The 22261-nt window shown below is 37.7% G+C and overlaps 1 long non-coding RNA gene across 1 annotated transcript; it reads right to left on the bottom strand.

The window, feature by feature from the left end:
* Positions 1 to 3323: 3323 nt before the first annotated feature.
* Positions 3324 to 17451, bottom strand: LOC136296975 (uncharacterized). Its single transcript, XR_010723046.1, has 3 exons — positions 17354 to 17451; positions 15245 to 15379; positions 3324 to 3457 (listed from the first exon to the last, which is right to left on the bottom strand). It is a non-coding gene; the product is annotated as an uncharacterized lncRNA (long non-coding RNA).
* Between the last annotated feature and the right edge of the window lie 4810 nt (positions 17452 to 22261).

Below are 22261 nucleotides of genomic sequence, written 5' to 3'. Positions count from 1 at the left end.
CACATCTTAAATTTATTGTAAATATAGATTCATGCAGATACTATAACTCCTAACTTCACATTAATCATGAAACATTGTATGCAAATATTATCATGAAAGATTAAACAGAAATATATATAAAATATTTCTTTGCTTTTCACCAAGAAACATTAAGTTTGAAAATCCTAATGGCAAAGAATGTTCTTCAAAGTAATGATCACTTTGCTAAGAAAGTGTTCGTGTTTCTGTTTGTTGCCCACATCCAGGTGGCCAAAGGTGTGAGCGGTCCACCAGCAGTTAAACCATGTTTTCCTAACATATGGAGACTTACAAAGTCATGAAAAGCCATTGTTTCAACTACAGGATGAAGGGATATTTCTCCATTTGTCAAGCTGAAGTGCACTCTAGAAGAAAATACTATTCTGGAAGTCAGGGCATCCTACAGAGGGAGGTCAAACTGCATAGTTTTTAATTCTTTTATCTGGAGCCAATCAAGAATAGAACACTACTGGTTTAGAAAGGGAAAGGGGGAAAAAAGAAAAAGAAAAAAAAAAAAAAAAAAAAAAAAAAAAAAAAAAAAAAACAAAAAAACACCAAACCCACCAAATTTCGGAGACTAAACATTGAGATATCCTGACAGTGAATGTCTCTATTACAAGGACTAATAAACAACACAATGAAAAAGACATTTTCTTGATGTTTCTGAGATAGGACAGCAGGAATCCATGGCTGTCTACATATGATAGCAAAATAGTTATAGCTAATTCATCTGTTTTTAAGAAGGAGACATAAACACTTCATCTTCCAGCTTCCCATATTCTGTCCAAGAGCCCAGCTTAAAAGGAAGTAGTATCATGGGTATCATGTGGAGATGCAGGTATTATAAGATTTGCTCCAGTGCTTTGCTGGCAATAAAGATTTTACAACACTGATTGTTGGTTTCCAAAAAGACAGAACGCTGAGGCACTTATGAAATTCTGCTTAAAAAGCCTGTAACATCTTAGCATAGAGGCTAAAGGTTGTCCTTTGCTCTTTCATCAATCACATTGTACACAGTACAGAGGTAAAACTGACAACTATGATGTCCCCTAATTAATCAGCACTCAGATAATTGATGGAGCACATGTTCCACTACTGTGTTCCCAGGAAGTTAGATTTTTCCTTTCATTCCTCGTTTGACTCCCATTATAGGAGTTTTCTTTTAATCCTTGTTAAAAGAATGAAATGTGGAATAGACTCCTCTCAATCCCTCCTACATTCGTACGAAAGCTTCCCTGAAAGTGTTCTCTGACACTCTTAACCAACCTGCCACTCTCTGTTCCAAAGACTCTGCTGTTGTGATCATGCCAAGTTTCCGTAGCTATTTTTAGCCAATAGGGTGCTATAGTAATGCTCTCTTTCCTATTTTTCATATTTTCCTCATACATTTCATTCATTACTGTCTTAGTTGTCTAGATCTCATTCTTGGATTTCATGTATTCAACTTCTAATATATTTTTTTTGGTCAGAACTCCAACAACGTAATTTCTAGCACATTTGACTTCACCCCTGACGTCCAGTTTAGTTAACAACTGCCCCTTTTACATTCAGACTGGCGGTCTCATCACCTGCTACAATGGTTTCCTTTGAGCTGATGAAGAAATAACTGAGCTTTTTTTTAAAAAAAAAAAAAAAAAAAACAAAACAAAAAAAAAAACCACCTTTTTCATTTTTCTTGAAAGAAAAAAATTATGAAAATTTGCAATTTAACAGCAAAGGAACTCTTTCTCCAAATTTTGTTTACAGTCAGGGCTTCTTTCTGTGCAGGATTAGGAGTTGTGCAAACTTCCCACACGCTGCTAGTTACTCCCCAGATCATCCTTCAGTGCACCTCCATTAGAAAGAAATTAAAATTTCATTTTTCATTTACTCTCAGAATGACAGTGAAAAATTTCTTATGCCAGCTGTCCTGGGTTGTAGTGTAGGATGTGCACAAAGTATTCCATCACCATCTTCATGAACTGTTGAATCCAGGTGGGGCAGTGCTCTTCCCAGGCCCCCTCCCTCTGGGCCATTATCTTCTGTTAATGGCCCATCAAATGCCTTGCCCATGACTCATAGATAACTCCCTCCAGGAGCTATCTCTGGTTAATGGGCCATCAAGGACCCACTGCATGACTCATCAACTCATTGTGAGATGCTCCGCCCAGGGGGAGGAACCAAGAATTCCCACCTGGATATAATCTGGGATTTGGGACAGTACAGGGGTCCTTACCTGCTGGATTCCCAGAGAACCAGAGCTACCAGACCTTTCTACAGGATCACTGCTTCAGGAAAACCACCTCAGCTGGACTGCTTCCATCACCCTGCTCAGGTTGTATTCTGACTCTCTCAGTGGTCTTTTGTATTATTGAATTTTTTTTTTTTTTTTACCTTTTTTTCCCCTTTCTTCCTATTAAATTGTATTTCTGACTTGGAGCCTCTCACTTGTTTTGCTTTCAAACCACTACACCAACCAAAGCTGAGACTACTAAGGGAGTGCCCCCAAATGAAAGAGCCCTTAATTCCAAACAGGCATTTGGCACACTCAGCATAGCAGCTCACAGACAGACCCAGCCATGGCTCAGTTGTTGCATCACAGGCTCACAAGACAGTGACGTGCCATTAGAAATTTCAGTGATATATATTTAAGATAGAAATTCAATTGTCAGTTGTATTTCAGGGCTCGCATCCTGTCAAATCCATTTATTGTGCTCAGAATGCTGTTTCAGAACAATCAAACCAAAAGTTTCTCTCAGCTCAAATCACACCTGAGGTTATGATGCTGATGCTGCTCTGCATCTAAAGGATTTCAAGGCAAGGGGAAAAATGCTAAATCAGATGCCAGTACTTTGAGGTTTCTCTGTCCTTTAGATTAAGAATCAGGTGTGAGCAACTACAGATTTCCTGTAGATGGGATGAAGACAAAATACAGATCATTTAGGATGTAGCATCATAGCTGACTGAGAGATTGTTTTTCCCTATTTGACTTTTGGACTGCCCTCAGAGTGCCAGACTGAGCCAGTGCAAGGAAAGTGGACAGGAATCTGCGGCAGAGATGGATGGTGGAGAGACAGGACAGGATTTTCCATCTAACTGGCCACACAGTTCTAAATTGACTAATGCAGGACTACAGCGGGACCTTTAAGGCAAGTGGCTAATGTCAAAATGTGTCATTGTCCCTCTGTATTTTTCACTAATTCATGAACAATCAGAGATTCTGCCATAACATTTTTCTAAGCAATGAAAATATACTAAATAACATGCAGTAAAAGAATGTTAGTAAACCTACAAATTACCCAAAATGAAGATCAAACATTTTCCTTTGGAATGGAAGCAGGTTAGGACCCTTGTGTTGCACTTTAACTATTTTGCTTCTTGGTTAGGTTTCTGTTCAAGTTTCCAGCATCCAGTTCAGATCACAAATACTTTTCTCAGAATCCCCAGTGCAGGATGTGTTCTGCATAAGGAGAGAGTAAACAGTTTCTAGAAATGGTTCTATTTATAAATGCCACGTGATTTCTTTTGCTTGAGTAATTTTTAAACCATCAGTAATCAATATGCACTTGCTGGTGTAGACATATGGACAAGAAACTCCAGATTAACTTGATAATGGATGTAAACCCCATTATTACTTCAAACCTCTGAACAAGCTCTCATGCTACAATTTTTTTTTTTAATTAAACAAAATTAAAAAGAGAGAGAATGGGTTAACCCCTCACACAACTTTTTGTCTGACAAGGGAGGAGGTGATTCATGACAAATCAGCTGATGTCTTAACACACACAGTCATGCCTTTGCTTGTCCCAAGGTCTCTTGTTTGTCCATGCGCCTTTCCTCTACCTCAGATTGAATTGATCCAGGAGAAGGCAGTACTGAACAGAAAGTTAGTCCACAAAGGATTAATACTAAGAGGCAGGCTCAAAAGGCAGCTGCTTCAACCATCCTGCAGGGGCTTGGGGCAGACCCATTAAATCAGGGAAATGAATACAGCAACCACTACACTCGTTGATGTGTGCAGTAGATTGCTTATGTGTTAATTACTGTTTGGCAGAACATATTTCCAGAAAAGTTCACACAGAATATGGGAAAAAAAAAAAAAAAAAAAAAAAAAAAAAAAAAAAAGCGCTTCCTGGCAGCATAACAGTGTTTTCAGACACCACATGCAGATGTGATGCAGCAGGACAAGTTGCAGAAAATAACCCCAGACAGTATCATGCCCACCAAGCCCTGACACTGCCTTACAAATCTGGGCACATTTTCCCCTGGCAGCCAACGACACTATTTCACAGGAGAGACCCTGTGGGCCCTCACCTCCAGTGCTCAGGTGCAAGAGAACTCAGTCCCCTGACACCCTGCTTACATCCTGGGGACACACTTGCTTCACTTTAGTGCCTGCCAATAAAGTCCTTTAGAGTTCAGCCACTGAACAAGCACACAGAGCCTGAGGCTGCCCAAAAATAAGATGGCTATTGCTCCTCCCATGCCAAGGATGAGAACAGCATTCACAAGGTTATGTCATCCACCATCCAGCTTCTCTGTAGGGTCAAATCCATCAGGCAGGCAGGCTTTTTGTAACTCCCTTTCTGTATTCTCCATATTTCCAAATTCTTCATAACAAAAGTTCCTTTCTTCTGATGTTCAAGACAGAAACCAAGTCCACATCTTTCATCTCAGAGGATGAAATTAATAAGATATTTATTGGACCACAGAGAAAAGTGAAGACTTTTTGGGAGTTCAGCTGTGCTGCAGGTGAGTAGAGAGATGACTCCAGAGATTCACAGAACATCAAACAACTTCAACAGAAAAGATTGGAATAGATAAATCTCAGTGTATTTTATAGAGAGATTTTAATGACAAATTGCTACTTGCACTTTAAAAAACCCCTCTTTTTTTAAGTATTCATTAATTTCAACTCACGTATAATTTTGAGAATACATATATATTGCAAAAGGCACAGCATGCATAATTCCCATTTGGGGTTTACCATTTTAAGAGAAAACTGATATTGTAAAATTCATAAACTGTTCCTAATTCCTGTTTATTTCTTCATAATGCCTTCTAATTTCCAGCATCTGAGCAAGATCATAATCATGGTCATTTTGCTTGAATAAAAGAGATTTAAGGAATAGGGAATAATCTCCTATGGCAGCTAAAACATTAATCTACTTCAGCATTAGTGGCTTGCGAGATCCATATAAAACCTGAGCTCTGTAACCTTGGAAAGTACACAGCCCTAATGTTGTGGAGGTTACAATGGCCTTGACAGAGAAAGGCTCCATTGTTACCTAGTAGGAAACTTGCAAAGAGAGTGTGGATTGAAGAATATAAAAGAACTGACACTGCCTTAGCCATTTTTGAGAACCAGTGAAAGAGTCTCTTGAAACACCATCATCCTTCTGCTGCATGTCTACCAAACTACATAGACAGTCTTTGAGTCAGCAGCATTAAAGATGACTTTTAGATAAACTCTGTTTGGGAGTACCAGTCAGTACTAAAAACAAGAGAACCCTTCCTGAGGATCATTATTTTCCCACCTACATTTCGACTCCTAGCTGCATTTGTGACTTTTAATACCCTTCTGTTCAAATACTGATAAGTACTTGTTGTAAAGCAATAACAATAAAAGAAGAAAATAATTAACCTATTTAACTTGATACTGCATCATGGCATAAAGTCAATTGGCCATGGAAATGTTATCTGAACATTCCAAAGCAGCTCTGGCTTTGGGAACAACATCAAGATAGATTCAGCCATCAGCAGAGACCATCACAGCAGCACCATTATTCAGTTATTAAGGGAACATGCTTTCAGGATGTAACTCAGATTCTTTTGTTGAAAAAACTCATTTAAAAGATCACAGCCAAGCTCTCTTGAATGTTCAGTTACGTAATGTGTGCTTTTCTTCAGCTTCAGCTAAGAAAAAGGGAAAATAGAGTGGTTTTGAAAGTGTAGGTCATCTGGAAGGAAACACTGACTGTTGGAACTGCAGACCCAATTATTTTAACTTCTCATTTTTTCCAGAAACTCCCAAGCATCTGTCTAAAAACACACCATGCTATTTCCAGAGGTTAACTCCTCTGTCTCTGGTTACTAAGTATTTGTTAAGTATAACGACCACTATATCCTTAGAGGAAACAGTAGAGTACAGTCTATCCAGACATATTTTCCTCAGGATTTATTTCAATGAAAATCTTTTGTTTTAAAAAGGAAATCTGCTCAGTGCAGGTATTTCCTCCTAAAGTTTCACATTTTTCCCCCTCAAATCAAAGTTAAACTTTTCCAAACATGAAACATTTGAGCCACACTTCGTGGTGATGACAAAGAGGCAGTAGAGATCCAGAGAAAGTTAGACTTAAATAAGAATTTAGATTTGAATCATACCTGGGACTACAGTTAATTTTGAAAATTATTTATAAATGAAAACAATATTCTAAGATTTAGTTGTGTGAACCCTCACGTGGGGGTCATTGGAGGGGGTGTGGAAGTGATCTGTGTTTGGAAAAGACATTTCAGAAGAAACGTGGAAGGACAAACCTGCTCAGGCAGGCAGGAAAAGTCTCTGTGGCTTCTTCATGCCCACTTGTGGGTTCACCACACTCACTAAACCACCACAGTTTAGTACAAATGGTGGCTTTTAGTTAAAAGATGAACTTAACAGTCTTGGAGGGTTTTTCCAGTCTTAATGATTCTATGATCCAGAATTTTTACACTTCTAGACACCGACATTTCACCAAATCATGACTGCAAAATAAGGGGATGTTCCAAAATTCACATTATTTCCACAAATGTGGAGATTTCCTCTTCTGAAGCTCCAGTTTTGAGTGCAGGCTTTGGAGATACAGTACAAAATTGGACAGAAACATTCAATTGGTCTCATGTCAAATCATCCCTGCATGGATTGATAACAGAATTTAGAACTCTTGCATTCCATACACACAATCATTAACTTCACCAGTTAAAAAAAAAGTTATGTACTTCATCTTCCCAAGGGGAAAGCATATTAAAGCAAATAGACACTATTTCAACAGAAGCTGAATTATTTTCAACAAAAATGTCTCACTAAAGGATAATATTCATGTCCTCAGCTCATCTGCTGCCCATTAGGTGCACTCTATTAAGTGGAATGAACAACAGTGTGCAAAAGTGCACTGATTCCTTTTCTCAGTTAAATTACATCAGTTTTATGGCTTTTTCTATTACACAGTCAAAAGGGAACACTGAAACTGCTGCTCACTACAACTACAGGCATGTCTTTAGATACCTCTGGTGAAGTTTGTCCTTATGCCCCGTCTTATTAAACCTAAAGGACAGACCTGTGTGTAGGCATGTGTCTTTTCCTCACTGGTAAACTCAGTTCACACTTTCCTATTACCTAATGGACATCTGGGTGACTCTCGATGTCAGATTCAATTTCAGTCGAAGTTGTTGGAGCTCATTCAATAGGTGAAACCAACTCTGCAGGTTAAGCTCAAGCTGAATTTCAAAGTGCACTATTAGAAGGTGCAGCAACCACAGCCTGCAGCTATTGGTCATCAACCTTAATGTGGTCTGAGATATCACCCAGTCTGAGATATCTGTATGGTTTAGCCACAAAAAAACCAAACAAACACATAAAACCAAAGTAAGTATGAAGAAATGTGGAAAAAAATAGTTTCTTTTGGGAAAAGCACAGATGTGTAGGCAGAACTATCTGTACAAGCAGCAGAAAAAGGGCTGGTTTGTACATTTTAATTCATGTGAATCAGAGAGGAAAATTCAGTTTAAGTTGTCCAACCCAAGCAGAGGCAATCCAAACCATTTTGGATATTATGGATTGTGCTATATCTTATGGGGCATGCTTTCCAAAGACTACACTGAGAGAAATGAGTGGGGGAAAGCAAAAGAGGGAGTGAAGTGTAACAACTTTGAGGTCTAGCATTACATTCAGATGAAGTCCCAAATGCCTTTCAAAACTGCCTTGAAATATTTATTTTGATTTCAGTCGTGGTTACTTCTTATAACTCATGGTTACCTCTTCAAAAACTTAGAAATCAGCAATCATACCAAGGCTGCTGAATTTTCCATGTAAGGAAATAGTCTGAAACACTCCCTATATCAGGACTAACTCCTCATTTATTTTCCTATTTAAGAGAGCATTGCTCTGCATGCAAATGGGCTGATGCTTACAGCAGCATTTCACTGATGGAATACCAACATATGTTATGAATACTGATGAAATTCATTTTCTCTTCTAATGTAGGACTGCATTTTTCCAATCCCATTGTTAGGTGCCTCCAGTTCCAGCACAGGAGTAACATCTATGCCTTTTCTGCCATTCATTACTGTCTTTCCCTCTCCTAATGCCTTCAATTATATTCAGCCCATTTCAAAATGAAATCCCAATATTTTCAGGCTCATTTTAAAGGGCATTTTAATAATATCCAGGTTGTGCATAGAACTGCTAAAGGTAAAAACAAAGCAAATGAGATTTTGGATAAGATTATCATATTTTCAAAGACTCTCAGGAGACTGGGATGCTGCATTAGCCTTAGTTACAATGCAAATTGAACATCCAAATTCCTTCTGTGAGACCAAAAACATTCTACTCATGTACAAAAGAAAAAGTCTGAAAATTAAGGATGACCTGCTTCATTACCTACAGTATCTTTTGTATCTCGGTGTTCTAAGACATTTCCAAACCTTGTATCATCAGTGCATCAACAAATTTATTTTCTCTGTAGCTCCGGAAACACAACAAATGGCAGTTAAAAAACCCTTTGACACTCAAATAGGAATCACTTGGATTTCTGGGTATGTTGAATTACAAAATTACTAACCATAATATTTTCTGTTTAATTTATTTAATTTTTTTTAAATATTTATTGATTTGGCAATATTTCAGTTTACATAGTAATGGTTTCTCAATAAATCTCCAATAAGATTAGTTTTCTGGTATATTTAAACATTTTTAGATTCAGCAGAATTCTACTGAAACGGAGCCATATTCTAGTTTTCAAATGGTTTTAATATTGCAAATCTACTATTTTTCCAAAGGTGTTGAAAGAAAGTTAAAAATAGAATTAAAACAAATTAGCAGTGAATGAAAACTGGACTATATTGCTCTTGATTCCCATTGAATTGACATTTGACAATTTCCAGCAAGTGGTCACTTTTTTCCTATATGTCCCTCAGTACCTTCTGAAAGATAATCCCACAAACATTATTACATCCTTGTGAGTGGAAAGTCACCTCTCCCATCAGAGTTTTGGCCGTCTAATTCAGGGGCTGTAAGCCTACTTTTTGACAAACCAACCAATTCTAGTTCAGTGTTTACCAAAATTGATGGCACTGCTGCCCTAAGTTCAAGAACTTGGAACATTCCCTCCTTCCCTGCTAACAAGGATGCCAGAGGTAGAGGCAGTCTGTGTTTCACACAGAGTGAGCATTGCTGGGACTGGATACTGGGAAATTGAATGAAAGTACTGAAACTCAGGCACAAGCTCCTGCAGTCACCCCATTTTCCTATGTGCTGTGAACAGGAGCTTCTCCCCCACACAGCTCAAGGTCTGGGAGAAAGGAATAAGGGATGATTAAAAGCTCAAGCACATTCCAGTCTGGTTCCCTCATCTGCAAAAGAGCTGTGGGAGCTGCAGCCAGGCCACAGTGTAGCCACTTTGCAACTTTCACAATTAACAAGATCTTTTTCAATTTTTACTGCTCTTAAAAAGGTTTGGATTTTAAGGCATTGGGGTTTTTTTTTAATTTACCATTTTAGAAGTAATTGCACCTTAACATGCACACACAAAGAGGAGTATCCCAACCTTTTAGTAAGCAGATAACCCTCTGTCCATTTAAGGACAGGACATTACAATTTTCCATAAACCCAGTCTGTGTGTTTCCAAGTGGAGATAAGTACATTAAATGTCAGGCTTACTCTTTCCTCCCACTCACAGAAAACCTCTTTCTCCCTTTTTACTATCTATTATCCCCATTATGACCTTTTATTATACAAAGGTTCTTGAGGATTTTTTCTTTTTTATTCTATACCCACATGACCTGCTGTAGAAAGAATATCTTCATGATCTCTCAATAGGACATGTGGGTGCTATAAAAATAAATGTTCTGTGCTTATGAGAAAGTTCAAATTATTGTTGGCTTTTTAGATAATTTTTTTAACAATTTTATTAGTATCTTCTCTAGTTTTAGCACTAAGTTGAAAGCTATTCCTACGGTGCACACGCAAAGCCTCATCAATTTTGCAGTATGGCTATGCAAATATTCTTCCTTCAAGTAGCTTAATGAATAATTAATATTGTGCTTAGAGATCTAGCTGAAAGCACCAATCAGAGGGTCCAAATAAATTGGACTGGTATTGAAGAAATTGTTCCCCATGCTCATCAGAAAGATTACTGTTTCTTTTAGAGAATAGCTTTAACAATATGAAATAAAGCCCTTTTGGAATAACCTGCTGATATCTGCATGAATAATCAGAGCAGCTATAAGTTATCTGTCATAGTGCTGGCTGGTGTTCAAAGACATCTGCTGGAAAGGTATTGTTTTGTAGTGACAGAAATCAAACTGATTTGGGGAAAGTAACAATCTCTTTTTGTCTTACTTTTCCTTCATCTTTGAAATAGATACTTCCAGCACATCAGTTTGAAATTAAAAACAAGTGACAAAAGCCATTATTTTACTGCAGGAAGGACAGAAGGTAACCTGCCAGAAGTTGTCTTATATCAAAATAACTTTGGATTCGCCTGAAGAATATTGGCTCTCTGTGTTTATGCCCTTCAACAACTTGGGTTTTAGCATTGCTCATGAATTAGGCTGTATAAAACTGACACATGTTGGGCATCCTGGTACTGTGGCTGTGTTTCCATGCTAAACACAGCTCTGGCTGAAAAATGAAGCACTGGAGGGGCATATGGGAATGGAGAACTGGGACCAAAAGACCAGAGACATTTTTTCTTTCCTTAACAATGACTACCAGGTACAAATACCCACACTGAGGAGTAACTCACTCCTACCTAAAGACAATGAAACCTTTATACAACCTCTTATTTTTTTAAGAAAAAATATAGTGAAACCAATTTTACATAATTTCAGATAAAACCTGTCATTATGAGTCTGTGGCAATTTTTCCAAGTTAGTGTGTGCAATCATCTGCAGAACATTTCAAAACTAAAAAAGAGCATTTATCACTCACTGATTAAAGGTGGTTTTCTTAAATTCTTGTGAAAGGTGATCAGTGAAAAAATGTCAGGTTTTACATCCTCCCTCCCCAATGTAAAAGGTCACCAGCTTGAAAAAATGTTTAATAGTCTATTTCATGCTGTATACAAGCCTGTTGCCTTCAGAAATTAACACTTTTCTGGTCACTGTGTGTTACCATTTATTTGGACATTGGGAATGCCAGATTCAGATCCCTTGTACTTGCTTTCTAAGTTTCCAGTGTAGGAAAGGTTCTCTGTTCAGAAGAGGTGTTAAAACTCAATACTCAAGGCATTTTAGAGCATCTGGGAGCATAGAGATTATGCCCTTTCTGAGAAACACTAGAAACTAGTATAACTGCATCATTTGGGCTTTCCCAGCAGCAGAAACAAGGATCTGCTGTTCTGTCTTAACTGGCTATTGGCACAACACTTTCAACTCAGGCATCAAAATAGAGGGTAGAAAACCAAACAACAGAAGTAAAACTTAAACTGGCACGTTTAAACTATAAAATAATTACTTTTCCCCACCTTGGTTTGCTTTTCTATAATCCCTGCAAGACCAACAGATGAGTGTGTCAAGTGATGGATGGCCACTCCTTACTGTCTGTGTTTACTGCACACATCCCCATCACACCAGCACTTGGAAACTGCTCTTTTCTATTGTTGGAAAGAACTTCCTTCCCCCAGCTGAAAAACTGAGCTGGCTTATGAGGCAGCTTGTTTGTTTCTATACATAAGGGATTGAAGTGACTGAACAAGCCCTAAAGAATTTTTAAGACGTATGCGGTATTTAACTGTCTTTTATTATGTTGTGTTTGACTATTCTACACTTATGTCTTTATAGGTCATTAAAAAGGGACCCAAGGCTATTAAAGCACCTGTGAGAACACATGAGATAATTATAAAAGCATATATAACCTTTAAAGGCAGTCCACAGCACTGCAATCACCAAAGTTCTCACTAGTGACTCAGTATCTGACAGAGTTTACATCTAAAGTGACACTTGGTCTCAAATCAAAGTTTTCAGAGTATTTAGGAGGCAAGATATCAGATAAAAGAATTAAGAGCATGACCTAACCTACTGGAAATTACAGATAAATGCAAAACTGTAGATAATATATAAATTGACTAGACATTAAAAAAATATTGAAAACTAAAAACAGATTTAACTTTGCCTATCAGCAACTCTCTGGTAATATGTTTAATGCAGAAATTTAGATTATAAACAAAAAGTTAGGAACAATAACTAGGACATTTTACTTTCTTTACACTTAATATCTATGAGAGCTACTGGCAAGAATGAACTGAAAACTAGAAAAAAATACTAATATAAGGAAGAATAGCCCTGATTTTGACTGTTTTCTATGGTTGTTGCCATGCTTAGAGCTCACTGAATTATTTTGGCGCTTTCTAGTCCTAATGAAACTTCAGAATCAATTCATATGTGTCAATTTAGATTACAAAATGTAAAACAACTTTGATTTATGCATTCTCATCCATAATCATCACTGAAAAATGTAAATATTTTGTTGATGGCTGTCTATGTTGTTGATCAGATGAGATACTGAAAAAGACATCTTATTTTTACTGTCGGATAGACGTATCCTGGCAAGAGAAGCAAATAAATTGTTTTCACCTCAATGGAGTGTGACAAGGAAAACACAAAGGGGAACAAAAGTATGCAGGCATTGGTTTTATGAAATAACTATTAAATGAATTTTTTAAGGCTAAGTCTTCATTTCTGAGGAACCATATCAAGAAGATTTATATGGGATTAATACACAGCACTGATACAAGACTCAAATCTCATTCCAGGTTGAAAAGCAAAACTGCAACCACTTCACAGTAGAAGAGGTAGCAGGGGCACCCCTGCCTAGCTCTGAGGCTTTCAACCAAGGGGACATGTAAATACATCTGATGGAGTTTCTTGAGGAAAAGCAGAACTGCATAACACTGACAGGTTCACTAACAGAGCAACACTTGCTCCTGACAAGCAATCAAAGGCAGGCAAGCTGAAAGCATCTTGCTCAATTTCATTCTCAGGCACACCTTCCCCTTTCACAACTCAGCCTCCATGCAAATAAACATGGCTTTAGAAAAAAGGAGTGCAGTCAAATTTAGCAAAACACAACCTAAAAATTTTGCTTTGATCAAAAATTAAAGGTCCAGTTTACTTAATATGAGAGCTTTTTAAAATCCATTTTTTTCACTCCCCACCCCCTTTAATTCAGGTCATAATACAGAAGAAATAGATCAAATCAAGCCATTCTGAAAACGTCCAATGAGTTTGTCAAAATAACAGAAGGCAAAAAAGTTTTAACCAAGATTCAAGTCAGCCACGCTGTCCACTCCGGGGCCCTCCCTTTGTGCTTCCACCTCTGCAGCTCCTGCTCTGCTTGCAGCCCCTGCAGTGAGGAGCTGCTCAGTTGCCTCTCACACATTTATCCACTCTGGTTTAACTCCAAGGCTTACACAGGGCTTTGTACATCTCCCTGCACAGGCAAGGGAGCTGCCTGAATCCACGATATTCTTTCAAATATGTGCACTGCTGGCACAAAGTCCCCTCAGATGATCCCCTATTAAATGGCCTCCATCACCACACACTATTCCTCTGCTCACGGTTACATTTTCCTTAAGGAGCACACAGGACATCAGTTTCCCTTGGAAACTCTAAGAACGAATGCCAAGTCTCAACTGGGTAACCAAAGTCATGTGTGGCTAAGGCCAGTGAACTCTGCAGTTGTGAAAAACATTGTGTGAGAGACACACAGTTCTCAAAGAAAACAAAGAGATTTTCCTTATTTATTTATTGGCCAATTATGCTGGCTTTGAACCCTTTGGTGAAAATGTTTTATCTTTGCTTATCCTATCACAGAAATTTATTTAGTTATTTCAAAATCAATTTATTCATATGAAGCCACCGGGAGCTGAGAATGCAGCCCTGACCTCCAGTGTAACCCTGGAGGTATGAATGAGATCCTAAAAGATTGTGTCAGTGCACTGCCTTTCTGAAAGTAAGCAAAAAGCAATACATCTTGGAGAGGAAAAAATGAAATAAAAAAGCCAAAACCCAGAAGCACTAGAAGACTACAACCCCAAGTCCCTGGTGGGAATTGTTTGTTAAGAGTTCCTGTCTAGATCATATCTTGCTTCATTGAAGTGTCTCTACCTGTACATGCCAAATGTGTGTGTGAAACACTTTGAATATGAAAGATCCTAATTTTGAATGACACTCATCATCACACTGTACTTCTGCACAGAATGTGCAGCATCTTCTGGAAGAGCAGCTTAACAAGATCAGTGCAATCAGAAATTTCTGTGCAGTGGAACTAAGGTTATTTTGCATTACATTAATTTATTTTTTAATGTGTTTTGCTCCTTTCCTTCCTCTGCAGACATAGATCACATTCTAGTTATTTTCTGCAAAGAGTTCATTATACTGTGCTTAATAACTCAGAGGACCTGGCATTTTAGTAGCAAATCTCTAATTCTTAAGCAGAGGACAAATGAAAAAATGCATTTACCAGTACAACCATTCCTGCAAAAAAGTCAAAATGCAAAGCACTGACCTGCACACGAATGTATTTTTCCTTCCTCTCTCCCATTGTGCCTTTGCTCTCTACACAACACAAAAGAGGCAGGAACTGCTGCTGGATTTCAAACATCCACATTTCCTAGCTCAGGGGGTACAAATCTGCTCACTGGAGTCAAAACTGGCTTTATCACTTGCACTACAATACACACAGAGAAAATTATCCCAATCCACCATGGCAGCACGAGGGTTTTCAGAGACACATGCACTTATTAGCTTAGGTCCAGGAAAGTAATTCTTAAAACCACCTTATGCCTATACAATTAATTTGATTTTAAAAGACAAATTGATGCAGTATGCAGTTAATTTTTTCTCAAAAAAAAAATTTCCCCTGAAAAAACTAATTTTTCCTGACTGCCTTTGTCAACAAAGACTTCAGAGGCCACCAAAAATCAGGCTGGGACTTCCAAGCAAAGAGGAATGTGAAGATCCTTGTACCTTCACATGCTTTTTCTCCTACCTCAGCTTTTATTTCTCCCAGCTGTGCTTCTGATGGTTCTGCAGATGACTGTATGGGCAGATGGACTAGAAGTTCACACTATAAACATGCAGAGAAGGACAATCCATGAATTTGCACTGCCTCAGTTACCAGGATCTGCAGAGATGTCAAAGACGTGTTATTCCGCATTTGGCAATATGCTTTGATTGCTAATTAATGCAAACAGCTTGTTATCTACAGTAATACACAATTACTTCTCAGTGACCAAATGGCTCACAATAATTTCAACAAGCAGTTCAGGAGCCAAAAGCATTCCATAAATAAGATGCTGACACTAAGCTTGTGTACTTTTATTTAAAGATACAATATTACAGCCATCTGGAAAACCATTTATTTAATAACATCCAGCAACATGGGCCTTGCCACCTGTTAACTGGAAAATTATCAGCAAAACAGGTAGCCAAAGGCATGAGTGGATCCAGAAGTCAGGACTAGGGAGGAAGAAAGAGACGGTGACTGATTTGTAATGGCTTCTTTTTTGCATCACTCAATTTTGAAATGACAGACAAGTTTCTATGGAAGACCATCACAGAACAAACCCAGACACCAGAAAGTTATTTTACTATCACAAGAAGGAACAGAGCCCTGTTTTCCACCTTTCTTGAAGAAAGGAGAAGAGTCTTTGGTTAGAGTGTGTGCCAAAGAAAAGGTGTTTCCATAGTGGCAGTGTTCAAACTCATCACTTGCACAGCACAGAGCAAAACTCCTGCAATTTCTATCCTTCCACGTTCCATTTGTGACCCAGGCAATTTGAGATGCTGCTGACATGCAGGAACTCAATTCTGAATCCCTACCCCAAATAAAGTCACGCATAGTTTCAAAAATGTAGCTACCTGCAATGTTTTAAAACATAAACAGGATGTCCCAACGTTAATTTTCAGGGCTCAGTCATGCCCAAATCTGTGTTACATTCAGAGATGTAGCTTAAAAGTACCGCTTGTCACAGGGGGAGATGACAGCACTGCATCCTACAAAGGAGCCAATCTTCTAGTCCTAACCTGACTTCTTACCTGCTTCTCTCTGCAGCCATAAATACTTGCTCTATTTCCCATTAGCAGCCCAAGTCTGAGCACCATTTCTCACCTGTTACTGATGCTTTCATCAATATCTCCCTTCCACTGCAAGTACTACATTTCCAGTCACCTCGTCAGAGGAGCTGAGCTTTTTTCCTAGTCTACCCACCACTCTTTTGTTAAAGGCATTATTCCTTCCCTTGCTGTGTCTCATTTATACATTCAAACTGACAGTCTATTAGGTGTTCTGGTGGCAGAATCTTCTTAAGAGATTGAGGCCTTTTGTGTGTCAGCCCCCTGACACACAATCTACATTTAGCAGGGAGGTGGCAGACACAAAGAATAACTTTTTAAATTAGAGAGCAAGGCAGAAATTTGCAGAGAGTGTATGAAACTGTTCTGAAAACATGGCTCCTCTGGAAATGAGGTTGCAAGGTAGGCAGCTATTTTTGAGTTGCCCATGCAATCACCACATCAGGCAGTTCAAGAGGTGACACATCTAAAGTGGGCGTGAAGGAGCTTTAAATTTAATGGTCCTTCTCATGTCTGAAGACATGAACATTGTGATGGGGGGTCCCTGGTGTTTCCCTGTGCTGCCAGTGCTGCTGCTGCGGGTGGCAGAAATCAGAAACATCCCTGAAGTTATCAAAAACTGGAGGAGAAAAAGTGGGAATAGTATGAAATTGATTCCTAGTTTCATAAGGTCACTTGTTCACTTACCCACTTCTTCAGGTAACAGACACATCACAGATGAGGATGCTGCTGAAGGAGTTTTCACTTACTCATACTAACAGTCATTAACATAATGACACAAACAACTCTCAGAATAAGAATAATGATGCCAGCATCTCCATAAAACCTATTCTTCTTGAGGACAATAATTTCTTGAACTTTCCAGATTTATGATCATTGTTACCATTACCTTTTAACACCATCCAACTATATCTATTTATCTTTGTCCAAATATTATCAAGAATTCATCCTTCAGCCATTTCTATTAATAGCTTTAAGCACCTAAATTAAGGAATTAAAAAAGTAATTTCATTGTATTCTTTACCTAGCTCAAATGTCACACATCTGAATGAAGCCCAGATGCTGGAACTGATGTATGGAATTCATAGTTTCACTCCCGTAATGGATGCCACAGAAGCCAACCTCTCCCTATACAGGAAGAAAGAGCACTGATTAAAATAAAATATTTTAAAAATACAATCAAAAAGGACTGTAAGTCCAAGCTCATTCTATTTCAGTCTGAGAATACAATTGGAAAATCAGGTGCTAGTGAATCTATCTCAGAGTGTAACTGGTATTTTGTATCTTGCACTGGAACTCATGCTAATATTTACTATTTTAGTACTCTTAAGAAGCAGACCCTTACAAAATAAATCATGGAGAAAAGGCTGTCACCTTTATTCACTAGGTACAAAGAAGGAAATCATGCACTTGGGGTTGACCCTCACCTTCCCTTCACCCCCTCCCTTTCTTCCCCTTCAGTGGGAATGGGGATCACTGAGGGATTTAGGGCAGAAACCTTCTGCTTTCTCCCAATCCTCTCTCTTTGGACTTTGTCTTCTACATTCCTTCTTCATATGCTGAATGGCTGTTCCTCTGCTAAAGGCATTTTTTTTCTAATGCTGAAGATGCATGCTCACAAATTTTCTCTTGTCTAAAGTAAGTTCTGTCTTCTTTTCTGGGTGACTGTAAGGTGCACACACACAAATGTCTATTTATCTTCTTCACTGAATTTGCTGCCATTTCAGTACCATTATAATTATTTTTTTCTTAACAAAAAAAAATCAGTTTTGAATTTTATGTGGGCCGTTACTGTTCCCAAAATTCATCTCAGTACTACATACTGAAATGGATTTGCTTTTCTACGACTTCTTAAATACCAAAGTCTCACATCATCACAAAACCATAGATCAGCATCAACTTTAATATATATCTGCAGTTAAGTATAATTCTAAAGGGATTCAGAACTAACCAAGAGATCAAAATCAAACTCAACTGATTTAAAGAGCTGAGCCTTGATGATCCTTGTGGGTCTCTTCCAATTCATAATATTTTATGAATATATCCCAGTTCCTTTATTTACACAAACCATTACTTTTATTGAAAGCTTCTATACGCTCCTACAGAAGTTGTTCATATCTGTGACTGCCAACAACGTAAGACCTTGTTATCAGCTACAGCCCATTTTATGAAGTTATAATTTCACTGTTACCTGCCCCATTCATCTTGCCTCTCTATTAAATTCTCTGCCATTTTGAGTGCCATGTCCTCAACCTGCAATCAAAACATGTCCAAAAAATGTGCTAAATGTGCTGAATTTGTTCCATTTCTTCCCAAATATATCAAAGAGCACTGATTAAAGTGAATCTCTTCCCTTAACTCTGCACTACTGGCAAATGAAGGCATGTTGCACACTCAAGAAACACCCAAGCATTTGAACTATGAGCCACAGCTACATTATATCAATAACCTTAATAGGCACTTTAATTTCTTTCAATCCAGGCTTTTCCTCTAAATACTTCCCTTTCTTGACACTTTTAATAACCACTCATATATTATAATATCCCTGCTTTCTGCTGAGCTTGCCATTTCTTGTTACTCTCACGTGGAATGGGCAAAAATTATGAAAAATAATTGATTATGAGATAAAAGTAATTGTGTAACCAGCATTAAATAAGTTATGCCAGAATTATTTTTCAACTCCTTCTATGGCTCTATGTTTTATTACAAGTCTGTTTCAGAAAAGAAAAATCAGTGCTGTCAGGAAACAATAAAAAACAGACTGCAAAATCTGTTTTGAACCAATGTGTGACCTCTACCTCTTCTTAGAGTCATTCATTTCAATAATTAATATTAAATTGAGTGCTGAAAACATTACAGTTCCTTGTCTTTAAATCTGTAAGCATTGACATAAAGGCTTTAGAAGTTTTAACTCCATTGCTATGTTGAGAAAAAGGTGTTTTACCGCTTATAGCCACATAAATTTTAAAAAAACCCGCACTACTTAAATTCCAGTATCCTGCACATTTCACAAAAAAAAACCCAGCACTGTACATTTTTCTGCTAGAAAGTGACTTTGTTAATAGCTCCAGCCACTACTGAAAACTGTGAGATCAGTAGTCAACAGAAAATATAAAATGAGATAGTACAATTTTAAAGACTTTCAGTAAAACTGTATTATTCTAAAAAGCCTTGAATTATTTTCCAGACAGATATGCTACTACAAACAGGCCTAAAGCTCTTTCCACATCCAAAAGCCAAGACTTGCATAATGCAACACCTTAGTTATCTATAATGTGTATCATGCTGAGCCATTCATCCAAGAATATCCTTTGCCTCCTTTAGGGTAAGAGGTAATTTAACCTCAGTACTAGCTCATTTCTCCCAAGATTGCCAGTCTTGTGAGAAATTACAAGATTAGCTTTATGATGAGAACAAATGTGCATTAGACAGTGAAATTTAACCCTACCTTCACCCTAAGGCTGATATACAACACTGAAGGAACAGTTTTTCTCCTAACCTATTGCATTTTGAAAAGGTGAAACATCTTAGTTGCTATTAAATGGTAAAATGTAAGTATTTCACATTCAGTAGTGGAAGCTTAAATATCTTATTGACAATCTTTTATTCCCTTAATATACTATTTCATTATAATGGCCAAAATCATTATGCAGAAATGCAGGAATACACTCCGGGAGTCAGCCTGAGTAATTCAATATCCTTCACTACCAATATATTATTTCCAATCTCATCTAATATTGGATCTCTCTCTAAATCGTCTTTGGAGACCATAATTGTTCGTTCATTTGGTGAGGACAAAGCAGTCTCACACACAAGAGCCTTAGAACAGATACACATCATTGTACAGTTAGAATTTCTAAGTGCTTTTAAGACAAATACATGCAGGGGGACAGTTTTTTCACAGTGCTGAACAGAGCCAACAAGGTGAGTCAACCAAGTTTAGAGTTCTTTTAACCCCAGAAGCTTCAGGGGTGAACAAGTTTAGAATTCCCAGCCATGTCCACTTCAGACTTCAGTACTTTATTTTCCATCACACTTGAGCTGAGAAATTCACTCAGAAATTAAAGAACGCATCAATATGAGAAACTGGCACTGAATTCAGGTAAATGGGATGATCAAAATGAATTAATGAAATCAGAGAGACAGATTTATTCTCTGTTTGTTCAAGCTAAATGCAACTCAGTCACAAGTCATTTGATGAGATTTGTTCTAAGAGTGATTACATCCCATCTAATTATAAATAAGACCCACAAGATTCCAAATTAAACTTATCATTTTAACTAGGTCAGCAGAGAGAAGGTAAGCAGCTCAAATGCCCCATGGAACAATGTTAGGAAAGCAATAAGAAATTTAGAAGTCAGAGAGCATCTTTTCCGGATATAAATAAACAGAAAATCAAAAACATGACCTACTGTTTTCTGATTCACAGTATTATTCAACACTTGGAATTTGATTTTCTGCTGGTTGAACGTGAAATGGACTTCTCTGATTTTTTTCAGAAACTGTAATTCTTCTCATTTCATAAACACTAGAGTTACTTGAATTTTTATTTTTGTCCTATTAATGGCTTCCACCTCATTGACAAAGAACATTCCCAGATTTTCTGGCCCTATAGAAAATCTCAAGAAAACCTCATATTTCTGACAGTAAGCAATCAGTATTGAGATGGAACTTCAATACCTCTCATACACTTAAAAAAAAAAATAAATTACTTAGATCAACTGGTGTTTGATAGCAAAAGCATGTTTTGTCCCAAAAATCTCAATCAAAAAGAGACCTAGAATTTGCCATACTTTCCTTATATATCAGATGTATATTTTAAAACAGAAAACTCCCTAATTTGGCAGTGTTGTCATTAATGTCACTTTGCAACACACATTATGCCAATATGGTGGTAACAGTCAAAGGAGACAAGTGCCCTTTAAAAACAAGATGGATCAGCTTTAGACAGGCAGCACAGAACAAAGGAAATCTTGCCCAACAGTCATCAGTAATTTTTTAACATGTAGTGACTGTTTTAAGTTAATAATATACTTTTCTATATCACACTTGTCCTATTCAGTCTTGTACTTCTCTCATATCACCTGCTTGCCAGCTCAGCTTCATGGCTGGTAACTTCTTATTCACTGAAAAATCCCTGTTCACCTCCATCCCCAAAGATGCAGACCTGCTTTTCGCACAATGCTGACATCTGGAAACCATTCCTGTACTCTCTCTCTCTCCCTCTCTCTCTCTCTCTCTCCTTTTTTTTTTTTTCTTTTTTTTTTTCTTTTTATGGCTCAGTTACTGAGACACACTGTAATACCTCTTACTTAACTTCTTTTCCTCTGACCACGTCAATAACCATAGCACATCCCACATTGTTCCTTTGCTCTGTCCAGATTCAAAAGATCAATTTCACTGACCACTATTATCATGTTTCATTGATGCTGACATTGTCCAGGGGTGCAATATCAGAACTGATGGTCAAGGCTAACTGGGGTCATGGATAAACTATGAAAAATATGACCAGAAGAATATCAGAACCAATATATGGAATGAAGTATTTCTTCAGTTTGTTTGGTCAGTTCAGAATTTATCATCATCATCTTCTAAGACTTGACACTTTTAAAATCAGGAGCTTCCTGAATGGGGAAGAGGGAGAAGGTGGTAGCGAAAAGTTAAACTGATAAATACATGGGTTTATATTCTTGATGGAATAGAAATCTGGCATGCTTTGTGCATTCACAGCCAAAGAAAACTAATCAAAATGCCTGAGTAATAATAATTTTTAAAAATTAAGAAAACCAAGAAAAAAACCCCAAATAAACTGTCCTCCCCCAAACAATAAAATACACAGGAAAATAATTATTCCACACCTACCACCCGTTTCAGAAAGCAAGAGATCCCCTTTGGCACAAGCTGTGCACTGGTACTGGGCACAAGGTTCTGA

Source organism: Chamaea fasciata, unplaced genomic scaffold (assembly GCF_029207755.1).
Source record: "Chamaea fasciata isolate MVZ Bird 193981 ecotype frontalis unplaced genomic scaffold, bChaFas1.0.hap1 SCAF_14, whole genome shotgun sequence".
Lineage (NCBI taxonomy): Eukaryota > Metazoa > Chordata > Aves > Passeriformes > Sylviidae > Chamaea > Chamaea fasciata.
This window is presented reverse-complemented; position numbering and strand designations above follow the sequence as displayed.